The 18,214-nt window shown below is 37.5% G+C and overlaps 1 protein-coding gene across 7 annotated transcripts in view; it reads left to right on the top strand.

Moving 5' to 3' along the window:
- NSD3 (nuclear receptor binding SET domain protein 3) overlaps positions 1-18,214 on the top strand; it is a 99,377-nt gene that overhangs the window by 7,682 nt on the left and 73,481 nt on the right. For 2 of the 7 annotated variants that reach the window (XM_069573017.1, XM_069573023.1), the window contains exon 1: positions 5,970-8,905. The exons of the other annotated variants lie outside the window; for them this stretch is intronic. The gene's annotated coding sequence lies outside the window, so the exon portion shown is untranslated. Of the gene's footprint in view, positions 1-5,969; positions 8,906-18,214 lie in introns of those variants that run through there. 7 annotated transcript variants of the gene reach the window in all.

Raw genomic sequence — 18,214 nt, 5'->3', positions numbered from 1 at the left:
TATGTTGTTTTCCTAGATATGGAAACAAACATAATTTGATATGATAGTTTTTAAACCTAAATTAGGTAATTTGGTTTTGTGTATTAAGTAGAGTTAATATACTTTTGGTCATCTCATGTTTTCTGTGTTATCACCTGTACATGTAAGCCTTGATCATTAGAATTTATTTTATTGTGTGATGGAATTAGGGTATTGAGGTTAAGGCATTAATTAAAGAATTATACCTTTATGCCTATAGGTCTACATAGGTAGCACCGCAAAGAAATGCTGATAGCCCTATTAATTTTTAATTTTTAATGGAAAATTGTCCTTTCCAAAGTGGCTGCTAGTTTAAAAACATTTATTATGTTTAAATTATGTAAATCTTGTTTATTATAGAGAAATTGAAACCTGCAGTAAGATATAAAGACTATAATCCCCTGAAATCTTAACCAACTGCAAATAGCTGCAGTTAACATTTTGTTCTGTATTCTTTCCTATGCATATTTTTTTTTACAAAACAAATTGTAATGGTACACAATATCATTTTATAACCTTTATTGTGAAATAAATTTTCTTGAGTGTGATTTTTTTAACTTGATATATATATAATTTAATTGTATGTATGTGGCATATCTGTTTATCATTATTCTATTAATGGTATTATAGGCAGTTTGCAGTTTTTAGATAGATATTGTAATTTGATGAGCATTCTTACATATTAAAAAATTGTATTACTGTGATTTCATTACAATAAATGTACAATTAACAAAGTTTTCTTAATAACATTTTTGTTGAAAAATAATTCACATACTATACAATTCAGCCATTTAAAATGTACAGTGTAATGGTTTTTAGTATATTCACAGAATTGTTCAGCTGTTACCACAGTCAATTTTAGAACATTTCCAGCAAGGTTCGAACAAATTTAAACTCCCAGCAATATCATAGAGGCTTTGTTTTTTAAAAACTGCATTTATTTGTGATTTTTAAAAGTGTAAGTATAGAAGGACACAGCAGCTTGTGTGGTACAGTTTTTTCCTTTATAATTCCTAGCATTTGTTTTTGAAAAATTTTATTTCCACCTTTATTAAGATATAACTGATGCATACTTTGTGTATGCAGTGAGTTAAAACTCACCCATGAAAACAAGATGCTCATATTCCTATGTTAAAAGAAACATGACATAAAATATGTGGTATATTTTTTGAATTATAAAATCATCTTTCTGTTCTGTTCAAGATGCCTTTAATGAGGCAGTGTTGTATATGGTTTTAAAATACCTTTCTTTTCATTCAAATTTTATTTAGAAATACCTTTTTTTAAGAAACTGCCTATGGAAAGTATGCTATACCTATGTAATCAACTGTAGCAGACTTGTTATCATATAAAAAGTATGGCTTTGTTTTTATTGAGAGACTTGCTTTGCTCTGATTGACCTTCACCCTGAAAGTTGTTCTGTTTGCTTTGAGCCATTTAACAAAACATCCTTTAAAAAAAAAAAAAAAAACTCAGCAGGCAGTGGAGTATAGGGCAAGAGTCAAGGAGAACTCAGTTCTTATCCCCGCCATACCTCTTACCACTGGGGCTCAGTATTTTCTTACCTCTAAAGTAGAGATGAAAAAATGACTACTTTTTGAAATTATAGGGATCCAAACTAGAAGTGCTAGAGAGTACCTAGAACTAGACCCGGAACGTAGCTGATAATAAATGTTTTTTTAAATATGAGAAAAATAACATGCAAGATGAACTAGTCTTTAGTCAGATGTTTCTTGGATGAAGATGTGAACTCAGTTGGCCTAAATGCACTTCCATAGATATTAAAGGTTGAATGGTAATTAGTGCTTGAGCCAATCTTTGCATGGGTTATATGGGTGTTTCTCAGTTGGTAAAGAGAATTCATGCTGGTGCAAGTATAAACATGAAGTTAACTTTCCAGTCGAAATTTACTTCCACTGTTGTTATTACAACAGCTTGATGGCTGTAGCTTCACCAGCGCTTCGTGTTCTGATGAAGCAAATAAGTGATAATGTAAAATTTGAATATATGGTATAAAGTCCCTTATGTTTTCTTCATTGTTTATTTTAAAGGTGAAATGTTGAATGCAGTTGAACCTAAAATACTAAAGTGATGAACCAAATGAAAAAAACACTGGTCTTTATAGAAAAGATAAACTTAGTAAATTATCATTTTAGATGTTATGGTAAATTGCTTAGTACTTTAAAAACTACAGTATCATTTCTGTGATACATTGCCTTGCTATGGTAAAAGAAAGTAAAATCTGAACAATCTCAGACCAATTTACTGTAATTAAACATTTTGCCAGGGAAAGAGGAAGGAAACTATGTGGATGAACTTGTTAGTTTACTAGACTTCATAGTAAGTAGAACAAGATGACGGATGTAAGTCACATAGTCTGTCATAATTTTCACTGTGAGCTAGTCTCCTTGACGTAAGGGATTGGAAAATAATTTAATGTGAATTTTCTTTCAGTGGTTGCCATATCTGTTGTTACCCAATGTGGTCAAGAACAAAGTGAGGATGGCGAGGTTAAACCAAATAGATAAGGGAAATTGGGTGTTTTGTATTGGTGCAAGGAAGTTCAGTAGTAATGTGGTTTAGTCAGGAAAAAATAAGAACTACAAAGCAACCTAAAATGTTGTGTAACTTAATGGAATAGTAACTTAATAGTCAAGTGAAAATTGTATGACTGTATTTAGTGACAGTTCTCCTGGTTAAATGAAATTATAGAGTGGGGTTTTGGGGGTTTTTTTATTTTTGTATTTCATTCACTAATTGTGTTTAATTTCACATACTTTGCTCCCTTATACAGGATATTTTAATGTCCTTGACCATCATCTTTCTCTTAACATATGTTTACTGGAAAATTATTAAGTGAAAGTTTTAGAGTATATTTGAGGTGATGACACTGGAGTTACACAGATTACGGAGTCGTTATGTTTATAACAATTATGTTTTGAAAATAATGTTGCTGCATGGAGCTCTGCTCAGTGTTCTGCGGCAGCTTGGGTGGAACGAGAGTTAGGGGGAGGATGGACATATGTATGTGTATGGCTGAGTCCCTTCACAGTTCACCTGAGACTGTCACAGCATTGTTTGTTAATCGGCTACACCCTACTACAAGAGCGAAAGTTTTAAAAAAAATAGTGTTTCTCTATTGCTAGTGGTATACACTCAGAAAAATTAAAAATGATAAGAAAAAGTGCCATTTCTCTAACACACTTTGATCCCTTACTTAGTGAATTTTGTAGAAAGAAATATGGTGATCATGCTTTACCCTTAAAATCTTTTTTTTGTAAATAGGTATTGGTTGTGAATTCAGTGTGATTTTTTGCTATTGCAAATAATTAACACCTTTAAATAACATCAATAGGGTAGGTAAGACAATAAAGTTAATTTTTAAAATCACATATGTTCTTGTCAGCATGCATATCTAAACCATGCATTTATGTGTTGGTGACTGGGAGGAATCATAGTTTGTTTTCACCTTGTTTGGGGTCATTTCAGGTGATCTGGATCACCTCATTTAACCTTTATTATGGGCTGTAAACAGAAGTCCTAATATGTTGTATGTCTTTGGAATTCATGAAGCCAAGCCAGAGAGGTAGAATCACAACGAAAACCGAAGGCTCACGACTTCAAGGCCAAAGTCAGAGCACATTTTCCCTTGTCCCTGATTTATCTTACGACCCACTCCAGTACTCTTGCCTGGAAAATTCCATGGATGGAGGAGCCTGGTAGGCTACAGTCCATGGGGTCACAAAGAGTCGGACATGACTGAGTGACTTCACTTCACTTCTTCATTGTGGCATGCGGGTCTGATTGCTCAGTTTCCTTGTATGTGCTTTCTGTCGAGCTTTAGAGTATTGTTCACCAGTTTCTTGAAAAAAATGTATTATCACCCTTATGTTTATAAGCTTTTTTTGGATGTTTGTGTTTGGGTCAGATTGGACAAATGATTTACATCCGCACTGACCAATAGGGTTTTCTGCAGAGATGGAAATGCCCTGTCTCTGGCTGTCCGGGACAGTGGCCACTTGCCACTGTGGATTTTGAGCACTTGAAATGTGGCTAATGTACTTGAGAACTAAATTTTTAATTTTATGTTGTTTAAAATTAATCACATGTGAGTAACCCAGATTTAGGTATTCTTGAAGGGAAGGAATTAAATAGAAGTGGACATCTTCACCTTTTTTGCCCTTGTGGTTATGGTATATTGTGTTTTTGTGTGGTTGGGATTTTAAAATCTCATTTTTTCAAATGCTCATTATTTTAGATAGTAAATAAATCCATTCACAGGAAACAACTTATTTATTTGATTATTATTTTAAACCATACAGATTTTAAGTATTTAAAAATTTTAAGTAAAACAATTTAAAATATAAAAGTCTTTTAAAAAACTTTTGATTGTTGCAGTTATATACGGATTGTGTACAACTGATCAAAATGGTTTCATTTCAGTATTTTTTTGACGTCATTATGGTTAAATAATGTTGAAGTCTTAAACTTTTTATATTATGTGGAATAAATGACTATAAATTTATTAAAATCTTTTTACTATAGCCACAAAAGCCTTTGAGACAAAGAAAACTTGAAAGAAAATAAAAGATATGGCTGGTAATCACTTCTTCACATGTCTTCCTCCAGTCTTTCTATATGACTAATTCCTGGTTTGGATTCTACTAATCCTTTTGATAACAATCCAGGAGTTACTGTATCCTGCAGTCACTGTATCCTGTTTTATAGTATTGATAGTTTATCATCATCTGAAATTTTCATGCTTCTTTAAGTTCCATGAGACTAGGATCATATTTCCTTTGATTTCCCAGGACCTAGAACAGGGCCTGGTACGTAGTTGATGTTCAGTAATGAACCATGTCACAAACAAAAGGAGAAAAAGACTTTGTGCGGAATTAAATACATTAGTATATCTGGAATAAGATGCCACTTGAGTTCGGGAATAGGCAGGATGAGGCTCAGCTTTTGATTCTCTTGGTGGTGTTGGAGTGAGCAATTTATGGGATTAGTTTAGAATGATTTTGTATAGAAGCATTTCTCTGGGAACTCTTGTTTTAAAAACAAACTTTTGTCCAGGCATACACATATGTACTGTGTAAATTGTCTCCACATAAAACATACAATTGACAAAATGGAAAAAAAAAGTGAGAAAATATTTCCATGGTCGGTTTTTGAGTATTCAGGCCTTGTTTCCTAACCTCTTAGCGATTAAGGGATTTACTTGAAATCACTTATTTGTTTGCCATTGGTCGGAACAGACAGAGCTGCCAAACTCTGGTTTTCCAGTGTGGTGTTTTGACTTACCATCTTTGAATGGACATCACTGCGCAGCAGACATGGGCCCTTTACCTGATAAAAGCTCTGTTTGATAGTGGTTTGAGTTATCTGTGGGTAATCAGAGATCAAATGTCTCTTCCAGTAAATTGGGTGATTTAAGTTCTGATCTTTAAATGCCAGCATGGTAAGTGTGAAAAGGATGTTATTTTTGTGAATCTGTTCCTGTACATAGGCTTAAATAGTTAATGTTTTGAAATGTGAATGAAAGTCTTTTTATTTAGGCAACGTATACATTATTCACCTTTACCAAATAAACTTCCCGTGAGAGGTTGTTCATTAGACAAAATGTTGGCTTGGTAGAGTTCTTTTGGATGGCTGCAAGGGGGCTTTTCTTTATTAACCGCGGCTATTACATGTTTAACAGACTTCTTAAAAATGGCTCTTACCGTAGTGCTCTCTTTACTACTGCAAGTTTTCTCCATACCCATCACATAATTTTGTGAAAATCAACCACCAATTCCAGTGTGGTCTGGAGACTTTGGTTGTCTGAAATTGAAAGGTACAGTATTTTAGTAATGAAAGGATCCATAACATTATCATGTTGTGCATGATGATGGCTTTACTGCCTTTTCGTTTTCTGTGTCTCTGACTAGGACTAGGACTAGGACGAAAGTGAAATCCAGAGCATAGACAGTGGCAGTGGTTGTGGTAACAAAATGGGAAGAAATCCTTTCCTTCCCTTCCTCATTGTGAAAGGTGGCAGCAACACCTTCTTAGCAATTAAAATCTAATGCTTCTCCTGGCTGTCTAGGGGCGGGTTGTAGGTCACATTAGCATCTTTGTATCCATAGATAGGACTATTCGTGTTGTGGTGGGCTAAAACCTTTGCAAGTGACATTTCTGTTTCGTGTTCCCCAAATCTTAGGTTAAGGAATCTAAGGGAATTTTGCTCCTCCCTACCTGTTTTGTAGTAGAACTAATAAAGACAAAGGGAGTGTTTAGAAATGCTGTCAGAGAAGACACTGCATTAGTTTCCTGTTGACTCACTAACAAATGTTGTCAAACTTAGCGGCTTAAACACAACAAAATTTAAAGCAGTACACATTTATTTTATCGTTCTCGGTGTTGGAAGGCCTCTGTGGGTCTCTTGGGGCTAAGATCAAGGTATGAGCAGGACTGCGTTCCTCCTGGTGGTTCTTGAGGAGACTCTCCCTGCCTTTTCCACCTTCTAGAGGCGCCTGTGTTCCCTGGCCCACAGTCCCCTTCCTCTTATTTTCCATGCCAGAGCAGAGCATCTTCAAACCTCTCTCTGACTCTTCTCCATCCTCTTTTCACTTGTAAGGATCCTAGGCACTACCCTGGGCCCATGTGAATAGTCCAGGATAATCTCTCCATTGTCAAATCCTTGACTTCGTCACAACTGCAAAGTCCTTTTTTTTTGCCACATTAGGTAGCATGTTCACAGGTTCTGGGGATTAGGATGTGGGCGTTTGGTTGGGGAGTCCTTATTCTCTCCATCACAGCTTCTATGCAAGTTGAAGATGCAGCCTTTGTTAATGGTAGGGATGTTTCCTGAAGCAGTAATGGTTGTCTTTCTGAATCAATACGGATGTGACAGAAAAGTGGTTCCATGGTTGCTGACAGTATAGCATGTGGCAAGACCACCTGCTTTGACTCCTGTCTCTGCCCTTATTTCGTGTGTGACCTTGGGCAGTTCACCTAACCTGTCTGTCCTTTAGTTTCCTCATCTATAAAATGGAGATACCGCAAAAAACTTTACAGGAGTTTCCTGAAGAATAAATGAAAATACTTGTAAAACACTTGGAACATCACAGTGTAAGTGCTCAGTAAATTATTGAACTTGAAGCATTTGAAAGTATTTTTGTTGACATTTCAGAGAAATTGTTAATATATTACAGATTAAAATCTGAGTCTATTCTGAGTTGTTGCAGGTTTCTTTGTTTAACCTTTGAATACTCATTAATATGCCATATTCAGGAAAACATCTGTATTAGTCATTGAAAAATAGTATACATGCTAAAGAAATATGAGCATTTTCTTGATTAATAATTAATGAATTTATTTCCTAAAGAGACATGCTAACTTTTTTAAAGATTTTTAAATCTTTTATATCATTTATGAATTGTATTTCTTAAGTGACATGCTAACTTTTTTTTTTTTAAGATTTTTAAATCTTCTTTCTCTTTTGGCTGTGGTGGGTCTTCATTGTTGCACACGGGCTTTCTTTAGTTGCATCTAGTGGGGGCTGGAGAAGGCAATGGCACCCCACTAAAGTACTCTTGCCTGGAGAATCCCATGGATGGAGGAGCCTGGTGGGCTGCGGTCCATGGGGTCGCTAAGAGTCGGGCATGACTGAGCGACTTCACTTTCACTTTTTACTTTCATACATTGAAGAAGGAAATGGCAACCCACTCCAGTGTTCTTGCCTAGAGAATCCCAGGGACGAGGGAGCCTGGTGGGCTGCCATCTGTGGGGTCGCACAGAGTCAGTTACGACTGAAGCGACTTAGCAGCAGCAGCAGCAGCAGCAGCAGTGGGGGCTACTCTTCCTTGTGGTGTGCAGGCTTCTCATTGCGGTGGGTTCTCGTTGCTGAGCATGTGCTCTAGGCACACGGGCTTCAGTATTTGCAGAGTATGGGCTCAGTTGCTCCTCAGCACGGGAGATCTTCCCAGACCAGGTTCAAACAGGTGTCCCCTGCGCTGCAAGGCAGACTCTTAACCACTGAACCACCAGGGAAGCCCTTTATTTGTTCTTTGTAGACTCAACAGAGAAGCAAAAGACAAAACAATAGAGAACAGACTCTAGTAAGGATTTACATTTTGGTCAACATCCTTTTAGGGCAGTGGTTCTCAACCCAAGGGTGATTTTGCCCTCCAAGGGACATTTGGCAATGCTTAGAGACTTCTTAAAAAAATTATTACTGGCAGGTGGACTACAGGCATCTAGTGGGTAGAGGCCAGAATGCTGATAAATATCTTGAATACACGTGACAGCCTTCTCAAATGTCAGCAGTGCCGGACGCTGAAAACCCTTGTTTCATAGTGTGAACTTGATGAGTTGTGTTGCTTTCTCAGTCTGATTCTCAGTCATATGTTTGAATTTTGGACCACTTTTTAAAATACCTGGCTGCACCAGTTCTTAGTTGTGGCCTATGGAGTCGTTAGTTGTGGCAGATAGGATCTAGTTCCTTGACCAGGGATGGAGCGGGGGTACCCTGCATTGGGAGCACGGAGTCTTAAGCCGCTGGACCACTAGGCCAGTCCCAGATTGCTTCCTTCTTGATCAGTGGGTTACGTCAAGTCCAGATGCTAAAGACAAAATTTGATTTGGTAACTCATATTTGGCTCTTGGGAAATGTCAGTAATTTTAGAGATTAGTATAACATGCACATTTGATGAGGTACACATTGGAATTATCTGCATAATTTTAGATTATGAAGTTGAAGTTCTACTATGGTAAATACTAATGCTGTGCTTTGGGGTTGTACTTCTCCCCTCCTCGTTTTTTTTCAGTTTGAGGCCGCACTGTGTGGCACATGGGATGTTAGCTCCCCAACCAGGGATCGAAGCCACACACCCTGCACTGGAAGGTAAAGTCTTAAACACCGGACTGCTGGGAAGTCCCTGGGGCTGTGCTTTTGACTGTAGTTTGATAGCCAAATCATACTTAATTCTGTCTTCATTACCTGGTTGGAAATGAACATTCAATGAGATAGAGGTTCTAATTTCCTTTCGTCTCTTCTGCCTTTCCTATATTCATTTAGCAGCCTTGTTCATTCTCTAACTGTGCTGGAGGATAGAGTTAACAGCAGTGAGCAAAACATAAAAGTACCCAGTACCTCTGGTAGACGTGAAGTATCAGTTTTGTCTTGTTGGTTGGTTGGTTTTTCCATGACCATAGAAGGCATGGCTACCCTTTGCTTTGGAAATAAAGATAAATATGAACTTTAGAAATCAGAACACATTTGGCAATTCTCTGAATGCTGAAGTTACTCAGACGCCTCTAATACAGGTTGGCATACTAATAGAAAGTGATTTTGTGTTTAGTCCGGGTTTTGTCTTAGCCTATAAATGATCAAAAAAAGGGCGTACCTGGTGGCTCAGTTAGTAAAGAATCTGCCTGCAATGCAGGAGACCCGGATTTGATCCCTGGGTAGGGAAGATCCCCTGGAAATGGCAGGGGATGGCAACCCACTCCCGTACTCCCTTGCCTGGAGAATTCCATGAACAGAGGAGTGGGACAAGCTACAGTCCATGGGATCGCAAATACAGGACTGTGTGACTTAATTTTCACTTTTTTCACTTTTATTAGTTTCACTTTTATCTAGATCATTTAGAAGATGTGAAACTAAGATGCCAAGGAAGCTCTTAACTGTTTTAGGTGATGTCGGTTAATGTAACTCCCCTCCCTTCCACAGTTTAGGACTGTTTGTTTTCCTATACCTGGAAATGTCTGAGGTCCCCTGAATCCTCTCAGTCCCACATCCCCCCGCTTCTCACCCTTGGATGCTTTCCTTTGGCTTCCAGGGCACTTGTCCCTTTGTGTCCACAGAGACTCTTGTCTTGCTCATCTTTTATCTCTAGTACTTAGGACCAAACATAAGACAGGCCCTCAATATGAAATGAATAAGTGCATTTAATGGAGCCTCATCTCCAGCACTTTCCCTTCATGCTTTTGTTTCTCTTTCCAGTAGTAATGCACCTGTGTGATTCCAGGAACCATGTCTGAATTTTCATCTCTACAGTTTTAGTGCTTAGTGTGGTGACCGGTACATAGTAGGTGCTCAGTAAACAATGTGCTTTATCAGAGGAACCTGTATGGATTGGGGTGGGGACAACCTGGCTGCAACTTTTGGTCTCCCTCCCATTGTAGCAGCAGCAGAATAGGAAGGAAGGAGGAGCTGGAATGAATGGCCCAACATTGTCTCAGCCTACAGAGGGCAATTAGCAGACAGCATCTGGTATCCAGACTGGATGTAATCAAGTATTTTATTTCTTACACGGATGTTTTGAGATTATGTTCACTTGCATACATACCCTTCCTGTAGCTCAAGATGGTTCTCTCTGGTGTATTAGTGCTCTAGTAGGGTATAGGTAGGATGTGGTGTCGGTCTTCAGAGGGTGGGTGAGGGGTGGTCTGGAAGAGCTTCTTGGGGCATTTTAACACATCTGAACAGAAGCTTAAAAGCTGAGTGATCAATGAGAGAGGAAATGAGAGAAGGGTGGAAGCCAAGGTTGGAAAACGGAAGCAGGATGAGAGAAGGCTGGACAAGTAGGCAGGGGCCAAATCTAGAAAAGGCATTTGCTTTCTGGAGTTTATTTTAAGGCGTGGAGAGCCATGGGAAGTTATTCCATTTTTTTTGGGGGGGGGTGTTTTTAAGTACTGTCAATACTAGAGAGAGTAGATTGGAGGTGGACAACTTTGGAAGCAGAAGAACGGCTTGAAGTTGCTACTCGAATTCAGATGAGAAATGACAAAGCACAGCCAGTGAACATAGCCAGAACTGAGCAGATCTGGCAGAAGGTTGGAGGGTAGAATCCAGCTCTGCTCTGTGCACTTCGTTTATCTTCTCCTGGTCTGAAGAATTGTCTTCTCATTCATTTGTGTTATCTTTTAACGTACAGTTTAAAAAAATATATTGTTGATTTTATTCATCAGTGTTTTGTACTCTTTATGTATTAAGAAGTCCTTCCCCATTTTAAGTTCATAATGGTCTACTTCCATTTTATGTTTTTGTTTTTCCTTAGAAGTTTTTAATTTTTGTCTTTTTATGTCTGGTCTTTATTTCACCTGGAGGTGGTTGGTATATTACATGGTGAGGGTGTAATTTTTTTCGTATGTGGATAAAGTTGTCCGGTACCTTTCTTTGAATCTCCTGTCCTTTCTTCGCTCATCTGCCATGACTCCTCTATTCCATGCCAAATTCCTGTGTGAGCTTAGGTCTGTGTCTCAGGTCTGTTTCAGTGTCTGTCTCTTTGCCAGTACCTTGCCTTTTAATCACTGTAGGTTACTAAATGTAGAGCTTTATATTTTGAGTACATTGTATATGTGTGTACAAACCAGTAAATCTTTGTATGGATATTGTAGACTTTATTGTTAAGAAATATATGCAAATACTTTCTTGATTTCTTTTATTTTAGAGCATTCCTTTTGATATAGCCTCCGTTGTTTCCTCCTCTTACCCCCCGTAACCACCACTCTGCTGTCTGTCTATGGATTTACCTATTCTGGACATTTCACATAAATGGAACAAGATACTATATAGCCTTCTGTGACTGCATTCACTTATTTAAATTGAGTCAAATTGACAGATTAGCAGGGCATTCTGTAGGAATATTACTGTGTCTTTTAAGAAAGTAGAACTATAATACTGTATCTTAGTGGGGAGCAAGAAGGGAAAACCTTACCGGTGTTTATTTCTGTTTCATTTTTATTGTTTAAGCATCAGATCCAGATTTTATTTCTTCATTTACTGAAGACAGTGGCCAGTCTTAACGCTTTTGCTTAGTTGCTTGATGAATAAATGTCCTGTAACAAATCCTGTTCTAGAAGAGTATTTTTGATGCATCTTGAGTTTATGAGATATGGATGGAGCAAGACTATTTTGATTTGGGTAGATGTTGTTGGTAATTGTATAAAAATGATGTGATTACTTTTGTATCTTGGTGGATAGATGAGTAAAATCACGTGACAATATACAGGAAATATATTCTCTCCTGAATTGTACCCAGATAAGGTTTACTAATAAAGAACATTTATTTAACATACTAAAATACTGTGAGCCTTGGTATCATTTGGAGAATTGATGTTTTATTAGTATAATTGCTGAAATATAGTTCAGAAAAGAAAATATTTTCCCGTTAATCATAACATGAAATTTTAACTTTTTTTTTTTTTTGGTTGCACCACTTGGCTCGCAGGATCTTAGTTCCCTGACCAAGGACTGAACCCAAGTCCCCCACAGTGAAAGCACAGAGTCCTAACCACTGAACCACCAGGGAATTCCCCGCACTTTTTTTTTTTTTTTTGCGTTAAACTTTCAAAGAATTAGCCTCAATCAGAATGGTAGTAAACCTCTTTAAATGATTCAGAAGTTTGACCAGCACTCTTTTCAAACTTCATGATTTTGACACCCTCAAATTTTCATTCCAAAGTCATAAGGAAATTAAAAGTACCTGTGGAGTTAATATATTTATGTAGCAGCCTCCAAATTCAAGCCTTTGTATTATCATGGGAATATAACAAACTGAGAGAAAATGCCCAATTTGTCAGAAATAATTTGCTTTTATACCACTATAGTTGCAAATACGGATAGACCACTGTAACTACCAACTGTGTAACTCTTGAATGCTTTTAGAAGTACTTTTTTTGGTGAATAAATGTTAAATCTTGTAAACTGATACAGTTTTAGTTCCTTCAAAAGATAACTTAAAAAGGAATGGAACACCACTTCAATTTATTAACTTTGTATTTCCTTGACAGTGGCATGCTCCAGTCCATAGTGTTACAAAGAGTTGGATTTGACTTAGCGACTGAGCAAACAAAAAAATTTCCTTGATTAAAAATTTTCAAGCAAGGCACACTTCATTTGAAAGATTGACACTGAGTTGTGTAGTCACTGTACCAGATTCATTAGTGCTTTTTGTCTATAGCATAGCCAGATAGCCAGATTAGATGCTATCAATTCTAGCTACTTTTAGTGATTAAAAGGTAAATATTATTGCTCATTCTCTTTTTGGTACTAAAGAGGCATGATCAAGTTCTTAGAACCAAATGCCTGATTTTTTTTTTTTATAACTTTCACCCCCAGTTTTTTGTGTGTGCAGTGAAGTAAAAATGTCAAAAGGCTTGTGAAGGAAGAATATCAATTTTTAACATAATTTGCATCTTGTTCATACTTAGTAGCAGTTTATGTTTCCTGATTTTTAAAGGTGTGTGTTTGAGCTCTTTAAAAATATTTCTCTCTTATTTCCAAAAAGGATGAATGACTCACAGTTTTAAAACAGAAAATTATAACAAAATAATATACCTCTGTTCTTTTTTTTAACAAAACACTTTTGTCATTACATTACTAACAATTAAACAGTTTTTAAATTATGAAAGCCAAAATGGGTAATACAGAATTTATAGCTTATAGTCAAAGGATCACTCTGATCATAGATGTGATTAAAATATGAATAGAACATATAGGCAAAAAGAAAGGAGTCTCCTAGCATTTAGGGGATTTTAGCATTCTTCCTATATAGATTCTGCATGTTTTTTCAAGTTTTTACTTTATAGAGGCCCTGGTTTTACCTTTGCAGACCTATGTACTAAAAATAATGGACCCTTTTAAAAAAAAATAAAATTAACTCCTGTTACCATTTTCTTCTTGGTGTAGATTTGGGGAAAAAATAGTAAAATGACTCCTTTGATGCTGTCACCAAGAAATCTTCATATTCTGTCATTAAATATGAGTCTCAGTTGACATTTTCTGGAGGGGTAATGCTTGTATGTATTCAACTGATTTCAGATACAGGATCTGACTTTCAAATGTTAGTGATCATTCAGTTAGAAATCAGTATATGAATATATTTGATAGCCTTCTCTTGTTACACCTGAACATGTATATACTTAAATTTAATATCAATTTTTTTTGCTTTAAAGCACAAATGACCTCTAAATTTTGAACATTATGTATTGTTTTTATAGTGGTTTGCCGTAGAAATCATCAACTAGTAAAAATGCCAGGTTTTCAAGAACCAGCATAGCTGGTTCACATCTGTAGACTGTCTGCGTGCACTGTTACTATAGAAACACATGCAGACTGTGGATTTATCATAAACCTTGAGAAATATTTCTTGTGCAGTTCACATAAAGAAACATCTGGATCCCTTGTTTATCCTGGAGTAAAGGGAGGCCACCCTCTTCTGTGTTGTGGGAATCATGTTATATTCTACTATTTTTCTTTAGCTGTAAAAATTGTAATGTTGACATATCAAGTACACTGTGTATTTTAGTAAGATTGATTATAACAACTGGAATAGGTTTCAAAAATAAGGATTCGTGTTCATGCTAAGTCAGGTAACTGTGACTTTGACAGTTTGAGCTAGAGAGCTTCCATATTCTGAATTTCATATCTACAGTATTAATAACACTAGGGTTTTATTTCTGTTTTTTGCATGGTTCCAAAGAGTATCAGATTACTTAAAATGTTGACATTTGTATATTTGCATATATACATAAAACAATTACGTAGAATATTCAGGTCACTGGGGTGCTAATGTGGTACACATGTGAGCCTGGCAGAAACTAAAGTGAGATCAGGCTTGGAGGCACAGGACTTTGAAAAACTGGAAGTCTGAGAGGAGTCGAGTGAAGAGGAAAGGGCCACTTCAGGAGTTTGGCTTAACCCCACTGCTCAGATCTCCACCTCTAGCTCCTTTCCCATCCTTGGGAGAAGGGGCCCCGTTTTCGGACTGTATCCCCACGACATACTAGCCCACTCCCTAACATCTTGATGTGGTAAACACTTTGCAGAATCCTCTGAACCAGGTCCTTGTAAATATATTTGTATCAGAGAAAACAAGGCACTTTGGGAACATTATAGCTCATTCTCCTACACATACATCATTCTAGGCAGAAAGTAAAAATTGGTTAACCCTGGGGTTTTAAATAGAACTGCTTATAAAGGAGTTTTTGATATCTTTCAGTCTTTCATTGGGCTAGTAGACTCTCCTTGGAAATGCATTTGACTTCATGTCAGTCTCTTGGGGCTTTAAGCCTCACAGGGAAGCATAGTCCAGAACTAAGGAAAACCTCAGTAATGGCTTGGAGAATAGTTAGATTTTGCCAAGGATATTCCTGAGGAGACCACAGTTGCCTTTACATTATCTTGCATTCTTCATAGAAAGATCCTCAACTCTCTTTGAAACAGTTCATTTATATGTAACAGCTCCCTTAAGTTCATATAGTTTAGTTTCAAAGATTCACTGAAGCCCCTTCTCTAACCTTCAGTTTGGGTTCTAGGAGCATATGGATGAATAAAATTACTTCCTGCTCTTAAGAAAATCACACAATCAGTTTCATGATGAATTCTAAGAGGTATTATTTATCTTAGGAAACAGAAAAGTTACTCAGACTAGCATGGAACTTAAGTGAGTACTTCTAGGAAATGACTTTCTGAGTTCAAGATGGTTAAATAAGTCAAGCAAACAAAAAAAAAGTAAAAGAGCATATTGGGCTTCCTGGGTGGTGCTCGTGGTAAAGAACCCACCCGCTGATGCAGGTCAGGTGTAAGAGATGGCTGTTTGATCCGTGGGTCAGGAAGATCCCCTGGAGAGGGGCATGGCAACCCACTCCACTATTCTTGCCTGGAGAATCCCATGGACAGAGGAGCTGGGTGGGCTACAGTCTGTGGGGTCACATAGAGTGGGACATGACTGAAGTGACTCAGCACGGCAGGTATAGGAGACACTATTAGTAAAGGTACAGTGGTGTGAAATCCCAGCGTGTACAGTCATTCCGAGTAACCTGACATTACCAGTGTACAGAAGTGACTTGAGGCTGGAGATGGGGATGGGGACCTTGCTTGGAGGGCCTGTGTACTCTGTTGGCTTTTTCTAGAAATCATTGACGGCTTTTAAACAGGGAAGTGATGTGGTTAGATTTACAAATTAAGTAACCTAGGTATGTATTGAAGGGGTAATTGGGTCTGAAGATAAAAATGGGTTATTTATATGACATCTTTAGAGCTACTTCTGATTCCAAAAAGCCTGAATAATGATGTCAATATGAGGAATTTTAACCTATAATGAAATATGCAGTTTTTTTTTTTCTTGTGGAAAAGAAACTGATGTTAAACATAGGAAAATAAGTACATACAGCTTGGTGTGTAATTCTGTAAAGTAGAATCCAGCAGTATGTACAGTCTACAAGAGGAAATTGTTCACATTAGGATAAAAATTTGTTATGGTGACTTAGACTTTACATTTAACATGTCATGAATACTTGAGTAGCTCAACTGTTCATCTGAAACATCTTATGCTTTTTTTTTTTTAGACTTTGAGATTGACTTAAGTAAACTTTTCTGTTATCACTCCTCTCCTGAATAAGCTGGAGAACGAATGGCCTAAAGCTTTAGTTGATAATTTTCAACTGTTTTCCTTTAAAAACGTCTATGGAGCTTCCCTGATGGCTCAGTGGTAAAGAATCCTCCTGCCACGGATTTGATCCCTGGTCAGGGAAGATCCCACATGCCTCGGAGCGACTAAGCCTGTGTGCCACAGCTACCAAGCCTGGCTCTAGAGCCTGGGAGCCACAGTTATTCAGCCCACATACCACAACTACTGCAGCGCATGCGCCTAGAGCTTGCATAGCATGACTAGAGAAAAGACTGTGCATCAACGAAGACCCAGAACAGCCATAAATAAACAAACAAAACTATAAAAAATGTTTGTGAACAGCTTCACCAAAAATAAGGAAAAAGTATTCATTCACTGATTTCTTTCATCTTAAAAACCAGTGTGAAAACACTGGTTAGAGGAAGAATATGTCCTAAATTGTTAGCCTGTGGTGGTTTCATTTACTTGGAACTACATGTTAACAATGGGCCAAACACTAGTCCATTATGTTTCCCACCAAATTGTTAGCTCTGGGCAGCGGAGCTAACACTCAGGAAGTGTGCGTTATGATTTCAGTAAATAATTACTTCAGTAAGTAATTCAGTAAAGTGAATGTTTGTGTTGCTGTTTACTTGACATACTTAGGGACTGTGGGCAATGCGTTTACTTGTCAAGAGCCAGTCTGACTGTGGGGCAGAGGGCCTCTGTGTGGATTCTCCATTTACAGGATGTCTGGCTGAGGAAGTCACTTAATCACACTGGCCTTCATTTTCACTTGTGAAATGGGGGTAGTAATAGTATTCCCTCAAAGACCTGTTTTGGGGAGTGAAATAATCACACAAATGTGAAGCATTTGAGATAGTATTGACATGTAGTTAAGTCCTCAAATGCTAGTCATTATTACTATTACTTTAGTAACACAAAAAAGTTTAAAACATCTTTATCAGGGATTTGTTAATGACAAAGGTGTGAGAGTTTTTGATGACTCCCGTGGAGTAGTTTTAAAATGTGTGGGTGAAGAACACCTAACCCCCAACCCTGCCTATCTTTCATGGTCTAGAGGCCTCCTTGCCTGCTTGAGCACTGCTCTCAAAGGTCTGTTGTAATTGTGATGACACACAATGTAATTCTTAGTCACCTTCTGTTTAATGTTGTTTACATTGTTTACTGTTTTATGAGTCTTGACCATAATATCCTATCTTGTCTTATATACTAAAGAAATTGTAAATGCCTTTGGGTCAGAGATCAGGTTTTTCATAAGTTCTGTGTGCCCAGTGCTGAATGATAATATTATGGTAACAGCTAATAGATACTGAGCTCTAACTCTGGGTGTTGTCCAAAGTACTGCTCATGGATTCTCTTAATTCCTACAGCAACACTGTTGTTGATGTTTAGTCACTAGTTGTGTCCAACTGTGCGAACCCATGGACTGCAGCCCACCAGGTTCCTCTGTCCATGGAATTCTGTAGGCAAGAATATTGGAGTGGGTTGCCGTGCCCTCCTCCGGGGGATCTTCCCAACCCAGGGATCGAACCCGCATCTCTGCCTCCTAATTCTCTATATCAGTTAGTGTGTCTGTTGTTTGAATGCTGGCCACCAGACTCCAGTATGTATAAAAATCACTATGTAAAGAATTTTATAGTCCTAAAATACCTTTTTTTTTAAATTATTAAAATTGCTTTATTGATTGCATTATTGTGTTATTTGGAGGTGCAATATTAGAAAGTGTGGCTCTATTCATGCTTAGACTTCCTAGAAAATATGATACAGTGAGCCGTTTGGCCGAGTTGGTCAGA

The sequence above is a fragment of the Ovis canadensis genome, chromosome 26 (genome assembly GCF_042477335.2).
Source record: "Ovis canadensis isolate MfBH-ARS-UI-01 breed Bighorn chromosome 26, ARS-UI_OviCan_v2, whole genome shotgun sequence".
NCBI lineage: Eukaryota > Metazoa > Chordata > Mammalia > Artiodactyla > Bovidae > Ovis > Ovis canadensis.
The sequence above is the reverse complement of the archived record's forward strand: the minus strand, read 5'-3'. Positions and strand labels throughout refer to the sequence as shown.